Source organism: Spinacia oleracea, chromosome 4 (assembly GCF_020520425.1).
Source record: "Spinacia oleracea cultivar Varoflay chromosome 4, BTI_SOV_V1, whole genome shotgun sequence".
Lineage (NCBI taxonomy): Eukaryota > Viridiplantae > Streptophyta > Magnoliopsida > Caryophyllales > Amaranthaceae > Spinacia > Spinacia oleracea.
Window position 1 is genome coordinate 124,353,343 of NC_079490.1, and position 18,965 is coordinate 124,372,307.

General features: G+C 37.7%; 1 long non-coding RNA gene across 2 annotated transcripts; it reads left to right on the top strand.

Moving 5' to 3' along the window:
• Nucleotides 1–12,335: 12,335 nt before the first annotated feature.
• Nucleotides 12,336–16,543, top strand: LOC110780034 (uncharacterized). 2 transcript variants are annotated; one of them, XR_008918539.1, is made up of 3 exons: nt 12,336–12,986; nt 14,072–14,257; nt 16,318–16,543. It is a non-coding gene; the product is annotated as an uncharacterized lncRNA (long non-coding RNA). The 2 variants fall into 2 exon arrangements; XR_008918538.1 differs by having other exon boundaries at nt 12,344–12,680; nt 12,763–12,986; nt 14,072–16,543.
• The last annotated feature ends 2,422 nt before the right edge of the window (nt 16,544–18,965 follow it).

Below are 18,965 nucleotides of genomic sequence, written 5' to 3' on the forward strand. Positions count from 1 at the left end.
ATTAGTTGCTCATCCCAAAGAATCCTAGATTTTGAACATAGAAATTGAGCTTGAAGCATTGAACTTGAAATATAGAACTTGAAATATAGAACTTGAATATTGAACTTGAATATTTAACTTAGGAGTTTTGAATCTCAAAGATTGGACCTTTTAATGTTGAAAAGGCTTTATCTTTGATATGCTTCTATTTTGAAGTTGTTCTAGTTTAAGGAAGTGATTATGAACAACCTTAAACATCATTGAACTTTGAAACTTGAACTTGAAATTTGAAAAGTGGTGTCTTGAATCTCAAAGATTAGACCTTTAAACATTAGAAAGGCCTCATCTTTGGTTACTCCATATTTTGAAGATGATTCTAGTTTAAGGAAGTGATTACAAACAACCTTAAACATCCTTGAATCTTGAAATTTTGTATTTGAATCACACAAAGTGTGGATTTTTGAAAAGGTGTATGCATGATTGTTGTAAGTGACACTTTTAAACATAAAAGTGCCAATCTTACTAATCATTTTTGAAATAGAAATTATAGAAGCATTGTAGATTAGTTTGGGATTCGGAAACACCTAATTAGGTTTAGGCTAAGATCCCTTTTGGAGCTCCCAATTGCTTAGAACTTTGAAATTGTATGAGATTTTTGGAGAGTTTTTGTATTTTGATTTGAGTGGCAATTATTGTATTACGACGTTGTGTTTTCGAATTTCCCTCCCTAAATGCTCAGAATTAGGGGTTTAAATAGGAAAATTTGTAGCTAAACGCCTGCTGACACCAGCGTCCAACGCAGCAGCCTGCGCCAGGCGCCACTGACGTGGCGCAGAAGCTGCCAAAACAAGGACGAAGATGTCGTCCTTGCTTTTGGCTTGTAATGGGTGTACCTTTCTACGAATTGTACGAAGTTGGCACATAGTTATTGCTTAGGGATTAAGGCTTGGTTTGCGTCTAAAAACAAGCCGTTTCGGGTTTTTGAATTTCGGTCTTACGGGACGAGGCCCAACTTGCTCGATTTTGTGGGTCGACGCCCGAATTGGGATTGCTTAGTGTCATTTCGAATGGAAAAGGCCTTGTAGAACCAATGGAATGGTCCATTGGGTGAGATTGTACTTGAATTTTGAAATTGATTTTTGGAAATCGTATTTTATACTGAGTTCCAGAATAGGAACGGCCTCGGGTATTAGACTTTGGCTCTTGGATTTTGAAACATGTTCTAGCAAATGGTACTTTCGCACGGAGTTGTCCCAACCACCTAACAAGGATAATGGTATCGTCATCATCCCAATGGGGAGACACAATTTAGGTGTCTACAGTCGGCAAATTAATTCTCCTCTCTTGGGAGGTATGTGTAACGAAGCTCTTCCACTTGCTCAGACAACTTCTCGAGATAGGACTGGTATGGGGCTAGGCTTTCGCTTCTGACTTTCCATTTGTCGGAAATCTGATTGATGATTAGGGACGAATCCCCGTATACTCGAAGTTTCTGGACGCCCAACGCTAAGGCGGCTTCCAGGCCCATAATGCATGCTTCATATTCGGTTGCATTGTTTGTAATATTGAATTGCAACTTTGCTGATATGGGAATGTGAGTGCCATCCCGGGCTACTAGGATTACCCCGACACCACATTGAATTGCAAATTTGCTGATTTGAGACACCGTCAAAGTGCAGCGACCAACTTTCATCGCTTGTCATTAAAATTTTCTCATCGGGTAGATCGTAATCCCTCTTCTGCCCCAATGGGACAATCGGCTAGGAAATCTGAGACTGCTGAACCCTTGATAGATTTTTGAGGGATGTACTTGAGATTGAATTCTGCTAACATAACCAACCATCGGGACAACCGTCCGTTGAGAGCCGATTTTTCGAATAGGTACTTGAGAGGATCTGCTTTGCAAATCACATACGGTTTGTGGGAGAGCATGTAATGCCGCAGTTTCTTTGTGGCCCAAACCAAGGCGATACTCAGCCTTTCGAGTTGAGTATATCTAGTTTCGTACTCGAGTAACTTCTTGCTTAGATAGTACACGGAGTTTTCTTTGCGGTCGATCTCTTGGGCGAGCATGGCCCCTACTGCCGAGTCAGCTGTTGTAAGGTAAAGCCTGAGGGGAACCCACGGTATTGCTGGCTTCAACACTGGTAGATTTGAAAGATAGTCCTTGATAGTATCAAACGCATGTTGACAGTCTTCGTCCCATACCTTGGGCTCACTCTTGCGGAGTTTTCGGAACACTGGCTCAGAAATCATAATGAGTTTTGAGATAAATCTACTGATGCATTGTAACTTGCCAAGGGACCCCCGAATTTCTTTCTCATTTGCTGGCGGTTTCATGTCTAGGATGGCCTTGATTTTTGAAGGATCAGCCTCGATGCCCTGAGAACTGATGACATACCCGAGTAACTTTCCTGACGTTACCCCGAATGCACATTTTTGAGGATTGAGCCTCATATTGTATTGCCTGAGCCTGTTGAAGATTTTTAGAAGTACTGTTGTATGCTCATATCGCTCTCTGGATTTGAAAATCATATCATCGACCTATACCTCGATTTCTTTGTGAATCATGTCGCTCATAATAACTGTGGTTGTTCTTTTATACGTAGCCCCCGCGTTCTTCACTCCGAACGGCATAACTGTATAGCAATAGGAACCCCACTGAGTAATGAAGGTTGTCTTCTCCATATCTTCCTCTGCCATGGGAATCTGATTGTAGCCTGCTTACCCGTCCATAAAAGAGAGTAAGGTATGATTTGTTGTGTTGTCGACCAAGAGGTCAATGTAAGGCAATGGAAAACCGTATTTAGGGCTAGCCTTGTTAAAATCCCAGCTGTAATCACCGCAAATTCGAACTTTGCCGTCATTCTTTGGAACTAGGACGAAATTTAAAATCCATTCTGGATACTTGGCTTCTCGAATAAACCCGACCTCTAGCTTCTTAGAGACTTATTCTTGAATTTTGAGGGAAACATCCGGTTTCATGCGACGGAGTTTCTGCTTGATGGGCTTTTAACCTGGAATAAGAGGAATTGTATGCTGACCGATGCTTGGATCAACCCCTGGCATATCATGATAAGACCTTGCGAAGACGTCTATGTACTCTAAAAGTAGCTTGATAAGATCTTCCCGCTCTTCTTGAGATAGAGTCAAACCAATCTAAACTAGTTTTGGATCACTGCTGTTAGAAAGATTATCTTTTTCTGTTTCCTCAATTATGGGCGTCCTGTTTCATGATTTTCGATAGCTTTTAAGATTTCAAGGTCAGCTTCTTGTGAAGCAAAGTTGTTTGGATTAGGAATGTGTTTTGAATTTGGACTTGAAGAGTAGGAGGGAATTGAAGTATTATTGAAATTAACAATCATTACATCGGCAACTTTAACTTTAATTTCGGCCTTTAGAGGCTCTTGATTAATGCAAGACTCTAGCCCTAGACTCTTAGAATTATCACTAGACTCTTATCCAGACTCATCCTCTGACTCGGACTTGCTCATCATAGATCCTTCGCCCACAGTAATCTTGAACATTTTGCCATTTGGAGGAGTAATGTAACGCCCCGACCTCTAAATCACTTATTAAAGCATAATTAGCAGCGGAATTAACCTAATTCGGTCGGGACATTACCCGCCGTAATTCCCTCTTAGGAATTACAAGGCAACCATCATATTAATTACTATTAATCTCCACAATTAGCATAATAATCCTTTTTAATTCCTTAATAAAAGTACGAAACTTAATCAAGAATCTTTACTTAAACTTGTTACAACTTAAAATTAACTTAGGTGAACTTGGTAACAGTGAAATCCTCGCCACTACTCGTTTCCGTGGTCCCCAGCAGTACCTAAAACGGAAAACAAAACGGTGAGCCGAAGACTCAGTAACGAGTTACCCTAGCATCGTAACATCATTTCAATTCATTTTATTTAATAACACAGGGAGAATAGAATATAGTAAAACATTTAATAAATCATCATTTCAAAAGCATCATTTCGAAACATCATTTTCGATAATATCATTTTAGGAATTTCAGGAACATTATTTCAAGAATATCATTTCAGGAACATCATTTCATTAACGTTTTTCCTTTTAACAATATTATTCTGGTCGTCAGGACTTTACAGGAAAACATGGTAGGACGTCTCCTACGAACAGGGGAAGCCAGTGCTTCATAACAGGGGGAGTCAATGCTCCATAGCAGGGGAAGCCAGTGCTTCATTTCAGGGGGAACCTTGGTTCCATATCAGGGGAAGCCAGTGCTTCTTATCAGGGGGAGCATGGGCTCCATATCAGGGGAACTTGACCAGTTCTTACACTTTTATTTATCATGTTTACATTTCTTTTAATCGAACATTAATCAGGAAAATCTCAATCATTCAGGGTGGTTCAATAAACCATTAAATCTCGTTATTTCATAAAATCATTTCTTTCAGGAATAATAATAATTCATTAAATCAATACTTTGCATAAAGCTGCATTATCGTAAAACAATTCAACCAAATCATACTTGTAATCCCGCAATTCATAAAACATCATTATAAAACATCAATCATTCATAACATCATTCATAAATACATTTCGAAGGGAATGCGGGTACTAGCAATAACCGTTACCTCAATTCCACGATTTGCGAGGCCTTTTTCGTTGGTTCGTTCTTCCTGAGCTCCGAGAATCGAGATCTTATAAAATAATAATTATTGACTTAGTAAATCTATTTTAATAAAACTAATAATTTAAATATATAAATTTCTTTATGTAAAAAAAAAAGAATAATTGGTAGTTATTGAGTCATTTATAAAATTCCTTTATAAGAATGTTAAAGTACTTAACCAAAATTATTCTTACAAAACATGAATTAGCAAAAGTCAATATAGAAAAGCAGTAATACTTACTCAATATTAGTGGGCCTAGTTTTATAAGTTGGGTGGGCTGACTTCAATGAATAAAACCAAAAGTTCCAATTGGAACTTCGGTTACTGGAAGTTTGAAGCAGAGTAAAGCAAAGGCACGAAGAGGGAGAAAGAAAAGGGGCGGCGGTTCGCGACTGGAGGAAGGGCGGTGGCTCAGCCTAGGCGGAGTGGCGTTACGCCAGAAAGGAGGGGGGGGGTACGCCGGGTTGGAAGCAGTGGTTGTTGGTTGCGCGCATCTTGCGCGGAGGAGATGGAGGGGAGAGGCAGGGCAATGCGATAGAGAAGGAGAAAAGACGGCGGGGGTGTCTGCGGTTGGGCGGCCAGCACCGAGAACCCGCGCCAGAGGCGAAGGTGGTGGTGGTTGTTCCGCGGCGGAGAAACAACAAGGGAGGGGAGATGGAGGTCGCGCAAAACAGGGGAATTACAGGGAATGGGGTGTTTTCCGGTCAATTCTGGGCGGGGAAGGGTTGGTTCATGGTCACAGCGGATGGGGATGGGGTGGGGAGGCGTCGGAGGTGGTTGCGGAGTGGTGGTGCAGCATTGGGTGGCGCGGAAGAGAAACGAAAAGGGAGTGGGGGAAACGCGGCACTGCGGGCCGGTTTTGGTCGAAGGAACAGGGAGGAGTTTGAGGTGGTGTTAGGCGACAGTGGTGGTGATGATAGGGTGGTAGGAAGTGGCGGGTAATGATGGTGGTCAGTGGTTGTTGTTGGTGGTGGTCACGGTGGCTCGAATCAGAGAACACAAGGGAATGAGAGTTTCAGTTTGTGAATTGATTTTGGGCTGGGAAACAAAATGGAAATTGGATGTCTGATTTAAAAACCAAGAAGTGTGAAGGAGAAGATTCATAGCTTGGGGTCCAAGGATTTGTAAGTGGACTGATTTTGAGGGAAGGAAGGAAGTATTGACTTCCTGTTTTGTACGTGGAGAGCAAGGGAGAGAAAAAGATGCCAATTTGTTCCTTAGGGGCAATTTGGTCATTTCACTTAGTTAGGCAAGATTTCTGAAAATTGTTTTCTATTTTTAGAAAATTAATTTGAATAGAAATATTTATTTAAATTTAAGTTTTAAAAATATCGTTAACGAAAAATGAATTTAGTTTCCGAATAATAAGAACGTTTTGAAATTATTAAAAAAAATCCGAAATCAATTACGAAATAACTAATATTTAAAAAGTAGCTTAAACTCGTAAATTTGAAATTAAATCATAGAATCTGAAAGTTAATAAATAGTGTAACAATATTTAAAAATTCAAGCGAAATGAAACTTCGTTAATAAAAAAATAAAGTTCGAATTTTAGATTTAAAACGATTTTAAGCTAAATAAAAATAATTAAGCCTAATTAACCGAGTTTTAAAAATTCGGGATATTACATTCTTACCCCCTTAGAAAAAGTTTCGTCCTCGAAACTTGAAAATTAGACGTATAAAATGATTGTTGGAAATTGAAAATGCTCGAATAAAAGTATAATGTTTTATTTTAAAACCAAGATCTCACATTTTCAATTCTGACAATGTCTAGCCTTCATTCCGCCATCATCTTTCCGAACTCCGCTTCAACTCGAGACCTAGAATCGAAGAGTAAAGAATACAAAAGGGGCAAAGTTATATATTAATCCTTAATCGTCATTAAGGTCAATTACATTCCGCCATCGTCTTTCGTATCTCTACTTTACTTCATAGAATAGGATCGAGGAGCAAAGAACTTAAAAGGGGCAAACTTGTTAGCATAGACTAGGCTCCCATTTTACTTTGTGATATCTTGTTTGAAAATATTTTCTACCGAACAGTAATTTTTATGCAAAATTATAATGCTGAAAATATATGTATTGTAATGAAAATAAATATTTGTCTACCAATTGCAATACTCAATAATTTGTAAAAGTCATTATTATATCAATTTCGTACTCTGAGCTCAGGAGAACTTCCATCGGAGGCGGCTTCCATGTATAACAATTAGACTACCAGTACAATCATGCCATGTCAGCATAAACATAATCCATATCATAGAGACATAATTCATGTGAACATTTCAAATTCAACATAAGCATAACATCTAACACACGAGCATGGTTGACCATAACATAATCATTCATAGAAAACATAGTAATTCATACATCATATCGTTCATGGAAAAATAATTAGAGACATTTCACTTTCATTTGCTATTGGCCTCTTTGTTGCAGGAATGTTGTCGTTGACTTTTGTTATTCGATTCGTGTTGATTCCGACCTTCGATCTTTCCTTATACGTCAAACAACTTCGTTGACTACGTTCGTTGCGGGGGTTTGAGTCCAATCGCGTGACTTAGAAATATATCGTTAGTCATATGACTTCGTTACTTATCCTTAGGTCGAAAAAATTTCATATTTTGCGAAGAATGCTAAGCCATCAAACATGCCTTTATCATAAACAATCTAGCTTCTAGAAAACTTAGTTCATCCTACCTGGTTTTACAAACATGTCATTTTGTCAATTTCTATTCTCAACTCCATTTCATTCCTTAATCATTCATAACTCTTTTCGAATTTCATAACATTCATTAATATCATCAACCTAATAGACGGAATTCTTGATAACTTATTTCAATGCTTTATATGCAACCTCAATTTCATGTCCTCGCCATAAATCGTACTTTTCCTCAGAACATTTTTGCAAAACCTTACATTCTCTAGTTCAACTTCCTTTATGGAGGTTATCAAGTATCCTTTTAAATAAATACACAAAAATACTCCCTATTAAAGGCGCGAAAAGGTAAACCAAGAATACCATCAACGTAACTGACATACTAATTCCTGATTACTTGTTTTGGTATAATTCTCAGAACTTCATGTGTACAATCAATTTCATCTCTTCACCATAAATCATATTCTTTCATAACTTTTAAAAGTTCCAGCTTAGCTTCCTTAACATATATGAATACACACTTAGGTACCTACAACCACAAAACAATCATTATGAAGGGTGCGGAAAAGTAACTCATAAATCAATCATAACTTGAACGCTTTAAACCTTGAATAACCTTAATTTAATTGGTGATTCGCCACTTATAAACATACAAAATCATGCTCTTTCGGTAATCTATCCTTTAACCTTATTGACAGACTAATTCTTGATAGCTTTATTTTGGTAAAATCCTCAAGATCTTATTTATGTGTCAACTCAAATAGGTCCTTTATCATAACTTATGTTGGGTTCATAACTTTTCTGTATAACTCCTTAGCTTCCTTAATAGAGGCATAAGGCATACCAATCATCTTCTAGATAATAGACTTTAGTACTTATAAACATTAATGTATTCGTCATGACTAACACGGGGAGGTAACCCTAGAATCAATATCATTCATAACTTTGAACACTTTAAACCTAAAATAACCTCAACTTAATTAGTGATCCATCACTCATGAAATACATCCTTGGTCTCGTTTGGTACTATAATATTTATTCTATCCTTAAAGATTTCATAACCATGAAAATTCCTCAAAACAATTCATATCCACAAAATCTTTGAGTTCGCACCGTGCTTAACTTAACTTCTTCCAAGGAAATGCTTAAACTTTGCTTAGTTTATCTAAGATAGAAAAACTCATAACATGACATGTGACGGTAAACATAAAATCCAGGGAAGTTCGATTCTAAAGCGAGAGAGAGCTAAATCAAAATAATATCGGCGTTGGCGTCATCTTTGTCCTTTATCATGTAATCTCTTACGTATGTTGACGAGCGTGATGGATTTAGCATTGTTGTTGCTTCGTTCATGATTGGTCGAGGTTGATGTTCCGATATTCGTTGGAGGTGGTTTAGGACATTCTTTAACGAAATACTCTTTTCCTTGACATAAATAAAAAGTATTCGTTTTAGCACAATATTCAATTCCATTCGTTAGAGTATTTTGAAAATCTCGAGTAGTTGATCCATATGATTGACCTAGTCTTCAAATTCCATTGAATTGGCTTGCGATCATAGATTGGTGGATTCGAGGCTGATTAGTGACGCAATTTCGTTTGCATTAGTGACTTCCGTTTTTCGAGAATCTTGACCACTTCAGCTGACAACGTACTTGCAGTTCTTAATCGTTCCATCATGTCCTTGGGGTCTACTATAGATTGCTCGTCATAGAAATCAACGTAGGAAACCTCATTGTGAGCGACGTTATCGTGAATGTTGCGCTTTGTTGTGAGCTTCGTTCGTGGCATCGTTGGTAAGTTCGATAATCGATATTTCGCATAACATATTCAATCAAGAAAACATCAATAACATAAGAAATGAATCCCTTTTATCCCGTGCGTTCCTACGCTCACACTCATTTCATTTTAACTTGACTTGATTTTAACATATTCTTTTTAACTTATTCCTTAAAACTCTTTGCTTAAAGCCTATTGAATTCTACTATGCGCAAAAACCCGTAAGGTTTAGCACTTATGGTCCAGAACCTTTGCTCTGATACCAAACTGTAACGCCCCGACCTCTAAATCACTTATTAAAGCATAATTAGCAGCAGAATTAACCTAATTCGGTCGGGACATTACCCGCCGTAATTCCCTCTTAGGAATTACAAGGCAACCATCATATTAATTACTATTAATCTCCACAATTAGCATAATAATCCTTTTTAATTCCTTAATAAAAGTACGAAACTTAATCAAGAATCTTTACTTAAACTTGTTACAACTTAAAATTAACTTAGGTGAACTTGGTAACAGTGAAATCCTCGCCACTACTCGTTTCCGTGGTCCCCAGCAGTACCTAAAACGGAAAACAAAACGGTGAGCCGAAGACTCAGTAACGAGTTACCCTAGCATCGTAACATCATTTCAATTCATTTTATTTAATAACACAGGGAGAATAGAATATAGTAAAACATTTAATAAATCATCATTTCAAAAGCATCATTTCGAAATATCATTTTCGATAATATCATTTTAGGAATTTCAGGAACATTATTTCAAGAATATCATTTCAGGAACATCATTTCATTAACGTTTTTCCTTTTAACAATATTATTCTGGTCGTCAGGACTTTACAGGAAAACATGGTAGGACGTCTCCTACGAACAGGGGAAGCCAGTGCTTCATAACAGGGGGAGTCAATGCTCCATAGCAGGGGAAGCCAGTGCTTCATTTCAGGGGGAACCTTGGTTCCATATCAGGGGAAGCCAGTGCTTCTTATCAGGGGGAGCATGGGCTCCATATCAGGGGAACTTGACCAGTTCTTACACTTTTATTTATCATGTTTACATTTCTTTTAATCGAACATTAATCAGGAAAATCTCAATCATTCAGGGTGGTTTAATAAACCATTAAATCTCGTTATTTCATAAAATCATTTCTTTCAGGAATAATAATAATTCATTAAATCAATACTTTGCATAAAGCTGCATTATCGTAAAACAATTCAACCAAATCATACTTGTAATCCCGCAATTCATAAAACATCATTATAAAACATCAATCATTCATAACATCATTCATAAATACATTTCGAAGGGAATGCGGGTACTAGCAATAACCGTTACCTCAATTCCACGATTTGCGAGGCCTTTTTCGTTGGTTCGTTCTTCCTGAGCTCCGAGAATCGAGATCTTATAAAATAATAATTATTGACTTAGTAAATCTATTTTAATAAAACTAATAATTTAAATATATAAATTTCTTTATGTAAAAAAAAAGAATAATTGGTAGTTATTGAGTCATTTATAAAATTCCTTTATAAGAATGTTAAAGTACTTAACCAAAATTATTCTTACAAAACATGAATTAGCAAAAGTCAATATAGAAAAGCAGTAATACTTACTCAATATTAGTGGTACTAGTTTTATAAGTTGGGTGGGCTGACTTCAATGAATAAAACCAAAAGTTCCAATTGGAACTTCGGTTACTGGAAGTTTGAAGCAGAGTAAAGCAAAGGCACGAAGAGGGAGAAAGAAAAGGGGCGGCGGTTCGCGACTGGAGGAAGGGCGGTGGCTCAGCCTAGGCGGAGTGGCGTTACGCCAGAAAGGAGGGGGGGGGGTACGCCGGGTTGGAAGCAGTGGTTTTTGGTTGCGCGCATCTTGCGCGGAGGAGATGGAGGGGAGAGGCAGGGCAATGCGATAGAGAAGGAGAAAAGACGGCGGGGGTGTCTGCGGTTGGGCGGCCAGCACCGCGAACCCGCGCCAGAGGCGAAGGTGGTGGTGGTTGTTCCGCGGCGGAGAAACAACAAGGGAGGGGAGATGGAGGTCGTGCAAAACAGGGGAATTACAGGGAATGGGGTGTTTTCCGGTCAATTCTGGGCGGGGAAGGGTTGGTTCATGGTCACAGCGGATGGGGATGGGGTGGGGAGGCGTCGGAGGTGGTTGCGGAGTGGTGGTGCAGCATTGGGTGGCGCGGAAGAGAAACGAAAAGGGAGTGGGGGAAACGCGGCACTGCGGGCCGGTTTTGGTCGAAGGAACAGGGAGGAGTTTGAGGTGGTGTTAGGCGACAGTGGTGGTGATGATAGGGTGGTAGGAAGTGGCGGGTAATGATGGTGGTCAGTGGTTGTTGTTGGTGGTGGTCACGGTGGCTCGAATCAGAGAACACAAGGGAATGAGAGTTTCAGTTTGTGAATTGATTTTGGGCTGGGAAACAAAATGGAAATTGGATGTCTGATTTAAAAACCAAGAAGTGTGAAGGAGAAGATTCATAGCTTGGGGTCCAAGGATTTGTAAGTGGACTGATTTTGAGGGAAGGAAGGAAGTATTGACTTCCTGTTTTGTACGTGGAGAGCAAGGGAGAGAAAAAGATGCCAATTTGTTCCTTAGGGGCAATTTGGTCATTTCACTTAGTTAGGCAAGATTTCTGAAAATTGGTTTCTATTTTTAGAAAATTAATTTGAATAGAAATATTTATTTAAATTTAAGTTTTAAAAATATCGTTAACGAAAAATGAATTTAGTTTCCGAATAATAAGAACGTTTTGAAATTATTAAAAAAAATCCGAAATCAATTACGAAATAACTAATATTTAAAAAGTAGCTTAAACTCGTAAATTTGAAATTAAATCATAGAATCTGAAAGTTAATAAATAGTGTAACAATAATTAAAAATTCAAGCGAAATGAAACTTCGTTAATAAAAAAAATAAAGTTCGAATTTTAGATTTAAAACGATTTTAAGCTAAATAAAAATAATTAAGCCTAATTAACCGAGTTTTAAAAATTCGGGATATTACATTCTTGAGGGACTTCCCCTAGCCTTATACATTGAAAAGAGTTTCTTGATTGTCTTCGAGAGCCCTTATGCGAGCCTCAGCTTCCTCAACACCACTAGTAGAAAAATTGACATGTGCTTCCCTTCAAATGCGACTCATTTGATAAATTGGCAGCTCTTGAGAGTCCTAAAAAAAAAAGAAAATATATATTTTCACAAGTGCGGGCTCATTTTAGAAAATAAGCAGCACTTGTATTCAAGAACTCAAGTGCGGGCTCATTTCACAACGAGCCGCACAAAAGATTCCCAAAAATAAAGGTAGCACAAAAAAAATACCTCCTTCCCCTCACATTCGTTCTTCGCTTCTTTCTGTCTCCCCGACACTTATCTCTTTTCCTCTTCACCTTCGTTTTCTTCCACCTCACTCATCACCTTCGTCTCCTCGCCGCCGGAGATCATCGTCGAACCTCTTTGTTGGCGGCTGCTTAATTGTTCTTTGTTGTTGTGGTGTTGATTGTTGCAGTATAGCTTCTTTATCCTCATCTCTTGTCTTCGCACTCTCTCTCGCCTCCAGTCCGCACCGCTGCTGCCAATGGTGGTCGTGAAACCTTCATCAACTGTAATCCATTATCAATTGGTAAACTCTTTACCATTCCACAAATCAATGATATAGTAAATTAAATTTCCCAATTGACCAAACCCTAACTTTCTCTACTTAGATTATTTATCTCCTATTGTTCGGTGCACCACTTCCTCCGTCGTCGGAGCCGTGTTGTGGTGGTGGTGATGCCCACCTTGTGGGTTATTCGTTGACTTGTCGTTGCGGCTCTACTCTACCCATGTTGTCCCCTGCATCGTCTCTTCTGGAGCTCCATGGGTTTCCGTAGTTGCGGTTTCTTTTGGTGTTGGTTGGGTCCTCTTTATTCCTCCATTTCATTTAATGGTATACTTCTAGCTCAAGTCATTTTTGCTTTATTTTAGTTTTGCCCAATTCAATTGCTGTAGTCTATGGAAAACAATTTGTTATTGGTTTATTATTTTGATTAATGTAAAAACAATTTCAGTTATTTAAATTAAGTATTTCAATTATGAATTTGAATAATTCAAATTATTTCATATCTAAAACATAAGCATGTGAGCAAGGCATATTATGATTAAATGGGCCTGTCAATCGTTCACTGGAAATGCTTCTGAAACTTGCTGTTAGTATCCTGCATACTTTCAGTAACACCTCTACACTTAGTAACATATTTCATATATTTGCAGCTTGCCTTGGTTATTAGTAGAGATGCCCTATCTTGTTAACATTGCCAATATACAAGAATTTTGTCTCACATGAGGACTTAGCTTGTTCTGCCATGAGCTGTGCCCCTGTAGAATATTGTTTGTGCTGTTTAGCTGCAGACTGAGTGTCTATTACACAATACCTTGAAATTTGAACTGTTTCAATGCTCTTTTTCTTATACATTGTGGTTGATCTTAATTCTTAAGCTAATGTTGCTATGAACAAATGCATCCATTATATTTGTATAAGAGATGAATCTTTGTACACCTTTTAACTTGTATGCATTTAGCAGGAAGTAACTAGCTCCCCCCCCTCCCCCGCCCTTTCCGATTTGGGTGTTCATTAGATTTGGATATTCTGGGAGATTTTTAATGTAAAATTTTGGATTTTGGATTTTGATTCTTGATTTTATTTTTTACATTTATTTTGGTGATTGAAGATCTATATTGATCGTAGTTATGTTTGGTGGTTATTTTTGTTAAAGAGGGTAAAGAGTAGGTGTTAAGTAAATCGATATAAACATACATAATTGACTGACAATTGATACTCCCTAGTTGATTCTTATGTTTTAAGAGTTTTTTGTTTGGTGGTTATTTCCGATTTTTGTATATTTATGAAGTATAATTTATCTCTGAGTGGTAGCGCAGTTGGGTGGATGTTACAAAAAGGGTTTAGGTAGAAATTATGTATGAATTATTTATCCTACCCATTTTATCCTAATGCCAATCGACATTTGGATGCAGGTGAATCATGTCCCAACAGCAAGTCATCAAATTCGACCATATGGCTGATGAGCAGGATGTGGCAGAATTCATTGATGTTATTGTGAGTTCTTTTTGGGAAATGGGATATTGAATATTTACTTATTTTGGTGTGATTAGGAACGTAAGTCAAAAGAGAAAAGGTGTACCATTCAAGACTGGTCAAGGGTACTATTCTAAATTTTCAAGTTTGTAGCTTTCTACTTTTCTGCACTGGTTTGTGAGAAAAATAGCCAATTCTTCCAGATGTTGCTTTTTCTTTCGGTTCTTCATGTTTCACTGCATTGTTCCCGAATGTTAATGCTTATTTAGAGACTAACCATCAGTTTTCTCTCATAAGGTACGTGGTAATATATGAGGAGTTTTGTAGCTAAAAATTGTAGGAATAGTCATTTTAGTCAAAATATGACCTATAATGAACAAACAAGCTTCAATTGTGCATAACTTGACCAATGTAGGTGAGAATGAGCCTTATAAACATTAAAATAAGTCTAATAAACATGTAAAGTATTTAAAATACTTATTTCGGTTCATTAGTTGAAAGTTGAGACCGAAATAAGCCATTTAGTCAAAATGTGACCAATAACAATCAAACGAGCCTTAAATGAGAATAACTTCACCAAAGTAGGTAAACATTAGTACTTGATACACAAAATAATAAATATTAAACATGTATAGGGTTTAAAATACTTATTTAAGTTCATTAGTTGAAAATTATGAGTTAAATAAGCTATTTTAGTCAAAATGTGACCTATAATGATTAAACGAGACTTAATGTGCATACCTTGACCAAAATCGGTGAGTATGAGCGTTAGGAACATAAAACTAAGTATATTAAACGTATAACGGGTTTAAAATACTTATTTAAGTTCATTAGTTGAAAGTTGAGACCGAAATAAGTAATTTTAGTCAAAATGTGACCTATAATAAACTAACGAGGCTTAAATGTGCATAACATCACTAAAATGGATGAGAATGAGTCTTTGAAACATAAAACATAGTGTATCAAACATGGAAAGACTTTAAAATACTCATTTAAGTTCATTAGTTAAACGTTGAGACCAAAATTAGCCATTTTAGTCAAAATGTGACCGATAATGAACTAACGAGGCTTAAATGTACATAACTTCACCAAAATGTATGAGAATTAGTCTTCGAAACATAAAACTAAGTGTGTTAAACATGGAAATACTTTAAAATACTCATTTAAGTTCATCAGTTGAAACGGAAATTATCCATTTCAGTAAAAACGTGACCGATAATGAACTATCGAGGCTTAAATGTGCATAACTTCACCAAAATGGTGAGAATGAGTCTTTGAAACATAAAACTAAGTGTATTAAATATGGAAAGACTTTAAAATACTCATTTAAGTTCATTAGTTGAAAGTTGGGACCTAAATTAGCCATTTTAGTCGAAATGTGACCGATAATGAACTAACGAGACTTAAATGTGCATAACTTCACTAAAATGGGTGAGAGTGAGTCTTTGAAACATAAAACTAAGTGTATTAAACATGTAAAGACATTAAAATACTCATTTAAGTTCATTAGTTGAAAGTTGGGACCGAAATTAGTAATTTTAGTCAAAATGTGGCCGATAATGATCAAACGAGTCTTAAATGTGCATAACTTCACCAAAATGGGTGAGAATTAGTATTTCAAACATAAAAATAAATGTATCAAACAAGGAAAAGACTTTAAAATACTTATTTAAGTTCATTAATTGAAAGTTGGAACCGAAATTAGCCATTTTAGTCAAAATGTGATCGATAATTAACTAACGAGGCTTTAATGTGCATAACTTTTCCAAAAAGGGTGAGAATGAGTATTTGAAAGATAAGATTAAGTGTATTAAACTTATAAAGACTTTAAAATACTCATTTAAGTTCATTAGATGAAAGTTGGGACCGAAATTAGCCATTTTAGTCAAAATGTGATCGATAATGAACTAACGAGGCTTAAATGTGCACAAGCTCACCAAAATGCGTGAGAATGAGTCTTTGAAAACATAAAACTATGTGTATTAAACATGGAAATAATTTAAAATACTCATTTAAGTTCATTAGTTGAAAGTTGGGACCGAAATTAACCAATTTTATTATTATACGGTTCATTATTTCTTTGTTTAATTTGAACAAATTAAGTCTTAATTTATTGTATGATTCAATATATATTTATAATATAACTAAAGTGTATATATATTCTTTGATGGTTGATATTTTTAAGGTATTCAATAATCGGAGGGAGCGGCCTTTCACCTTTGAGGAGATAGATGAAGTTCGAGAAATGTTGGCAAACTTCATTACGAGTGATTGTCTTTGATATTTTCTTGTACTGAATCTTAAATTATGGATTCAAGTTTTTCATATGATTGTAATGTAATCGAATTTTACATTTACAAGTATATACTATTTAATTTAATTATCTATAAAATTGGATACTTTTTATGTGACGCATGGAGGCTAATCAGTGGCGTGGTCCAATTATAATATGTAGCAGGGAAATCGGTTATACAACAAATCTAGCTCATGTGCGGCTCATTTATAGGCCAAGTGCGGCTCATTTATAGGCAAAGTGCGGATCATTTATAAGCCAAGTGCTGCTCATTTATATATCAAGTGCGGCTCATTTTTATGCTTGTGCTTCCCATTTCTATGTCAAGTGCGGGCTCATTTTCAAATTTGGCAGCACCAAATATGTCAAGTGAGGGCTCATTTTCAAAATTGGCAGCACCAAATATGTCATGTGCGGGCTCATATTCTAAAATTTGCAGCACAAAATATGTCAAGTGCGGGCTCATTTTCCAAATTGGCAGCACTTGAAACATCAAGTGCTGCCAATATTTTGGCAGCACTTGAGAAACCTCGAATGCGGGCAGGCCATGTGCTGCACATGTAAAAGCCCGCACTAAGCCCCTTAAAATGAACCCGCACTTGAATTTTGAAATTGATTTTTGGAAATTGTATTTTATACTGAGTTCCAGAATAGGAACGGCCTCGGGTATTAGACTTTGGCTCTTGGATTTTGAAACATGTTCTAGCAAATGGTACTTTCGCACGGAGTTGTCCCAACCACCTAACAAGGATAATGGTATCGTCATTATCCCAATGGGGAGACACAATTTAGGTGTCTACAGTCGGGGAATTGGTTCTCCTCTCTTGGGAGGTATGTGTAACGAAGCTCTTCCACTTGCTCAGACAACTTCTCGAGATAGGACTGGTATGGGGCTAGGCTTTCGCTTCTGACTTTCCATTTGCCGGAAATCTGATTGATGATTAGGGACGAATCCCCGTATACTCGAAGTTTCTGGACGCCCAATGCTAAGGCGGCTTCCAGGCCCATAATGCATGCTTCATATTCGGCTGCATTGTTTGTAACATTGAATTGCAAATTTGCTGATATGGGAATGTGAGTGCCATCCCGGGCTACTAGGATTACCCCGACACCACATTGAATTGCAAATTTGCTGATTTGAGGCACCGTCAAAGTGCAGCGACCAACTGTCATCGCTTGTCATTAGAATTTCCTTATCGGGTAGATCGTAATCCTCCTCTTCTGCCTCAATGGGACAATCGGCTAGGAAATCTGAGACTGCTGAACACTTGATAGATTTTTGAGGGATGTACTTGAGATTGAATTCTGCTAACATAAACAACCATCGGGACAACCGTCCGTTGAAAGCCGAGTTTTCGAATAGGTACTTGAGAGGATCTGCTTTGCAAATCACATACGGTTTGTGGGAGAGCATGTAATGCCGCAGTTTCTTTGTGGCCCAAACCAAGGCGATACTGAGCCTTTCGAGTTGAGTATATCTAGTTTCGTACTCGAGTAACTTCTTGCTTAGATAGTACACGGCATTTTCTTTGCCGTCGATCTCTTGGGCGAGCATGTCCCCTACTGCCGAGTCAGCTATTGTAAGGTAAAGCCTGAGGGGAACCCCCGGTATTGCTGGCTTCAACATGGGTGGATTTGAAAGATAGTCCTTGATAGTATCAAACGCATGTTGACAGTCTTCGTCCCATACCTTGGGCTCACTCTTGCGGAGTTTTCGGAACACTGGCTCACAAATCATGGTGAGTTTTGAGATGAATCTACTGATGCATTGTAACTTGCCAAGGAACCCCCAAATTTCTTTCTCATTTGCTGGCGGTTTCTTGACTAGGATGGCCTTGATTTTTGAAGGATCAGCCTCGATGCCCTGAGAACTGATGACATACCCGAGTAACTTTCCTGACGTTACCCCGAATGCACATTTTTGAGGATTGAGCCTCATATTGTATTGCGTGAGCCTGTTGAAGATTTTTTGAAGTACTGTTGTATGCTTATGTCGCTCTCTGGATTTGACGATCATATCGTCGACCTATACCTCGATTTCTCTGTGAATCATGTCGCTCATAATAACTGTGGTTGTTCTTCTATACGTAGCCCCGACGTTCTTTAGTCCGAACGGCATAACTGTATAGCAATAGGAACCCCACTGAGTAATGAAGGTTGTCTTCTCCATATCTTCCTCTGCCATGGGAATCTGATTGTAGCCTGCTTACCCGTCCATAAAACAGAGTAAGGTATGATTTGCTGTGTTGTCGACCAAGAGGTCAATGTAAGGCAATGGAAAACCGTATTTAGGGCTAGCCTTGTTAAGAACCCAGCTGTAATCACCGCAAATTCGAACTTTGCCGTCTTTCTTTGGAACTAGGACGAAATTTAAAATCCATTCTGGATTCTTGGCTTCTCGAATAAACCCGACCTCTAGCTTCTTAGAGACTTATTCTTGAATTTTGAGGGAAACATCCGGTTTCATGCGACGGAGTTTCTGCTTGATGGGCTTTTAACCTGGAATAAGAGGAATTGTATGCTGACCGATGCTTGGATCA